General features: G+C 34.3%; 1 long non-coding RNA gene across 1 annotated transcript; it reads right to left on the bottom strand.

Moving 5' to 3' along the window:
• Nucleotides 1-1041: 1041 nt before the first annotated feature.
• LOC145013270 (uncharacterized) lies at nt 1042-4409 on the bottom strand. The gene is made up of 3 exons (XR_013664901.1): nt 4093-4409; nt 3351-3415; nt 1042-1070 (listed from the first exon to the last, which is right to left on the bottom strand). It is a non-coding gene; the product is annotated as an uncharacterized LOC145013270 (long non-coding RNA).
• Nucleotides 4410-4869: the final 460 nt, after the last annotated feature.

The raw sequence follows: 4869 nt of genomic DNA, 5'->3' as shown, positions 1-4869 counted from the left end.
ACTATTTGAATATGTAGATCATTTTTGTAAAAAAAAAAAAAAAAAATTGCATATATGAACATTTTTTTATAAATTACATGGAGAGTTTTTATTATTTATTTTCTATATATGGATCAGACAACACAATGTACCAAAGTATTATGGCAAATTTCTAAAATCCAAACATAAAAAAAAAAAAATGCATTGCCAATTTTTTTTATAAATTATAATACATTTTTATGATTTATTTTCTATATAAAAATCAAATCTAATGATATACAAAACTATTATTAGTAAAATCTAAAACCAAAAATATACATAATAATTTTCCTACGGTCTATCTTAAGGTTAAAGGGAGTGTTAACACTCTTAGCATTTTGCCACATAGGATTTTTAAGTTTTTTTCATGACACGTAGGCTTAGTATATCTAACACAAAAAGTGTAGGGAGTGAAAATTTTACAATTTAATAGATTTAATTGTGGAGAAAAAAAATACAAATCAACCAATCACAACACACATTCATGCTTTCTCTCTCTTCTATTCTTTCGCTACACCCATTATCCATTGGCATCTCTTTCTTACCACCCTCATTGGCATGAAGTAGGGAATTATGTAACACATTTAGTATTTTTCTTAACACCTTCATTGACACCTCTACTCTCTTTAGCCTAATAGTTAAACCATTGTAAAATTACCTTTAGACTATAAAAATATTTTCAATGATAGTTTTTTTAAAGTACTTTATTAGTTAAAAAATAAATGAAAAGTTTTATTGTTAAAAAGAAGACTTTTTTGAAAGGTTATTCTGTGACATCCTCAATTTCTCGGCTAGAAAATACCGATTTGTTTATGTTTTGTTTTTAAAATCAGAGTAATCTTTTAAAGAAAACAGTTGCGGAATTTGTTCCAAAAATATGATAAAGATTTATCAAAGCATTTCTTTAAAGAAATGTATTTTCATTATATAACAAATCTCGGGATGTCATGTTCCGATACAGACACATAAGCAAAAACAGAACTTACATTATTTACACTAAAGATTTTACATCTCCTTTAATCTCTCCGTGAAATATATCTTCATATCGATACCTGTGATACAAAGAAAACTGAGTGGGTCAGGCTTGGGAGTCTGGTGAGCATATAGGGTTTTCAACCCACAATAATATAATTATTATAGTCAACCATCAAACAATCAACCCAATTACCCATCCCAATTTTCTTCTTTATTTCTTAGGATTTTACTCTAAGAATTCAACTACCCGTCATTCATTCATTCCTAAGGATTGACCTAAGGAATTAGCACAAAATCTATTGCTACATAAGGCACATCTACCAACATCATCCTTTAAGCGCCTTTGCCAGGATTACATAATACATTATGAGGCGCGACTGTCAGGTTTATGACATTCTCTTTTAGGCGCATCTGCCGACATTATCCTATAAGCGCATCTGCTAGGATTATCCTATAAGCGCATCTGCTAGTATTATGACATTCTCTAGTTGGTGCATCTACCAATATTATTCTTAAGCGCATCTGCTAGCATTATGACATCTCTATTTGGCGCATCTGCCGACATTATCCTATAAGCGCATCTGCCAGGATTATGACATTCTATAATTGGTGCATCTACCAATATTTTTCTTAAGCATCTTCCGTACCTCCTCATTTTATCACATACCAACTATCTCATCTACCCATGTTCTACCCAACATATTCGCAGATATAAAATACATATACAGTTTAACTCATTTAAAAACTATATAAAACGTCCATTCCACACTCATCTCAAATAAGCAAACAATGTATAAACACATAACACGTATTTCTTAGCAAATACTTCAAATCTATGCGTTAGAAGAAAGTAACCACACACTCACACATATAAACAACTTTATATTATACACATAGCACATATTTCATAGCAAATACTTAATATTTATCTGTTAGAAGAAAGTGACCACACACTCACTTGATCAGAAGATGATCAGACAGCAGTATGACTTGTAGAAGTAGTATTGTTCAGTGAAACCGGGATCACTTCACACCGGGTTTCTCGCGGGCAGAGCTTCGGCTCGAAACTCTTTTCTTCTCGGGATCTTCGGACTTCGGGACTCGCTTCGGGTCTCAGGATGATACCGGGGCTTCGGGGGTACTTCTTTGCACGTAAATCGAGGTAATATGGGTGAGAGATGAGAGAATGAGCAACCAAACTCGGCTGGCCCTTCAAATCTATTTATAAGGCAAAACTGGCCCTTGCCACATCGTGGCACCTTTTGCCACGTCGTGGGCTTGGTCGTCACTGCATGCGTCATCTCAAGTTGCATCTGGGGGACTCCCGGAGGTGTCAGAAGACCTGCCACGTTGTGGTCTCTGACACGGCTTTAGGGTTCGCGCCCCGAACTTCAGAAATTCATAAATTTTGCATACGAACTCTGTTTTCGACGTTCTTTATATCGACGCGAAGGTGAGATTATGCTCTACAACTCTCATTTAGACTCCATTGGCTAATTTTGAATTTATTTTTAATATATTATAATTATATTACTTATATATTATTTTAGTAGGCCGGGATAGGAAAACTCCGTTATGAACTCATAACTCCTTCGTCTAACGTCCGTTTTCGTCCGTCTTTCCGTCGTTGCACTACTATCGATAAGATACTCAATTCTCATTTAGATTGTTTTGGATAAATATCGTTTTATCGTAAATTCACTATTTACGTCGCGTTATGTCGTGCCGATTCTGTCGTGAAACTCCAACATGTCATAACTTCTTCGTTATAACTCGGATTTCGACGTTCTTTATATATTCGGAAACCTCGTAACATAAACTACATCTTAGTTAAGATTAATCATTCTAAATAATCTTTCCCAAAAAAAGTCATTTTTGACGCTCACTGTCCTTAAATTGACTAGCCCAGATCTACGGGCGTTACATATTCCAAAACCATACTTTCCTAACTTTTTATTTTTCTTATATGTTTTGTCCATTTGATCTTATATTTAATAACATTTTATTTTATCATCTGATTATATTTAGAGTTTTTTTTGGAATTGGCAAACTTTTAGTAAACAAAAACCTCCACTTAGCAAGGTGCTAAGGGAAGAAGGTACAAGATAAAGGAGATATTACATAGAACTAAAAGGGTTAACACACAATTCTACCCACTGAAGAGAACAATGATTCTTTCTATACTTAGGGGTCGTTTGGAAGAATCTAAATTTTTAAAAGTTGGATTTTTAAGAGGTTTGAATTTCTAAGAGGGTCTAAATTTTTAAGATCTGAATATTCAAATGATGTTTGGTTGTAACCTCTGAAATTAAGATCTGAATATTCAAATGCTTTGTGAAATCTTTTAGAACCCTCACCATCCATAACAAATCTAAGAAATTAAGCTTGTGGATATGAAATCTTCTCCACTAATAGACACCACCTGTTCAAGATATAACATCATACTTTCATTTAGTGAATCCATAACATGCTAATATTCAGATTTCATCAAGCAAAACAAAAAAGAATATGATTTCATTAGCAAAACATTATCATTTTTTAGGAAAAAAACAAGCAAAGCATATGATTTCATCAGCAATATTATCAAATTTCAAAGTTCAACAACAAATGTCAACATCAATTCAGCACATAACAACAAGATTGACAACATATTTTAGCAAATGAACAAAATCAACAACTTCTATTAGCAACTAGGAACACATTTTCACTAAAAAAGAACAAATCAACAACTAATAACACGTTCTCTACATTATCAGCAAAATATTCCAACAACTAATAACACATTCTCTACATTCTCAGCAAAATATTCCACCAAATAAACACAAAATCAGAAATCAGCCCATATATTTTCGAAATCAACACATTATCATAAAACAAAACTGAACCAAAACTAAACAAAAAGTAAGGTTCTAGTTTGGTGGAACCACATAAATACACCTTCAAAAGATGCTCTGATTTCATGAAAAAAAAAAGCCTTTGATTTTCAGGAAAAAAAAAACAACGATTATATTGTTCTAGGGTTACAGGGATTAGGGGAAACATACTCGATTTTCAATAATTAAACTCGAATTATATAACAGGAGAAAATGAAAACGTTACCTACAGAAGAAGTCGGAGGCGAAGGCGGCATAGGAGAAGTAGGCGGAGGCGAAGACGGCAATGGCGACGACATTGCAGATCGAATGGATGCAAACAAAATCAGACCTGTAGGAGAAGGGGTGGAAAAGAATTGGAGTCGATGAGGAAGCTAGAGAGCTCCGCTGTCGGTGACGATGGCGAGACGGCGTCTTTGGCGGAGGGGATGACCGGAGGGGATGGTGGTGGGTTTCAATCGAAGTTTCAGTGGAAGCTACGTTTGTGAGGAAGAAAGAGAAAAGGGAAAGAGCTCAAGTATTTGGGCAAAAAGGGAACGAGGGTTCTTTTGATTTTTTTCATACATTCCATTAAATCTGAAAGTTTAAGAGGCAACTTAAAAATGAAGAGGCATAAAATCATATGCAACCAAACAGTCTACATCTGAAAAGTTAAGAGCTTGCCTCTTAAATTTTCAATTAAGAGGCTATCAAACAGGGCCTTAGTCCATAAAAATACATTAGTTTTTACCAAATCAGCAACTTTAGTAGGTGAATACCTAAGTTTCTTGAAAATCCAATCGCATATTGCCTTCCAAAAATGTCATATGGTTCCATAACAAATGTTGATTAAGTCTTTTTTTTGGACATGTCCCCCATTAAGCTACAAATCTCACTAGTTCGTCAATGTTGTGAAATTGGTAAACATGTATGCCCATTCCCAGACTTTAGCTGCCATTGGGCAGTAAAGTAGTACGTAGGCAAGATCTTCATCTTCGGCTTCACAGTAGGTACATGTGGGGGA

This window comes from Lactuca saligna, chromosome 8 (assembly GCF_052625555.1).
Source record: "Lactuca saligna cultivar CGN05327 chromosome 8, ASM5262555v1, whole genome shotgun sequence".
NCBI lineage: Eukaryota > Viridiplantae > Streptophyta > Magnoliopsida > Asterales > Asteraceae > Lactuca > Lactuca saligna.
Note: the sequence above shows the minus strand (reverse complement) of the source record. Positions and strands in the feature narration are given on the sequence as shown.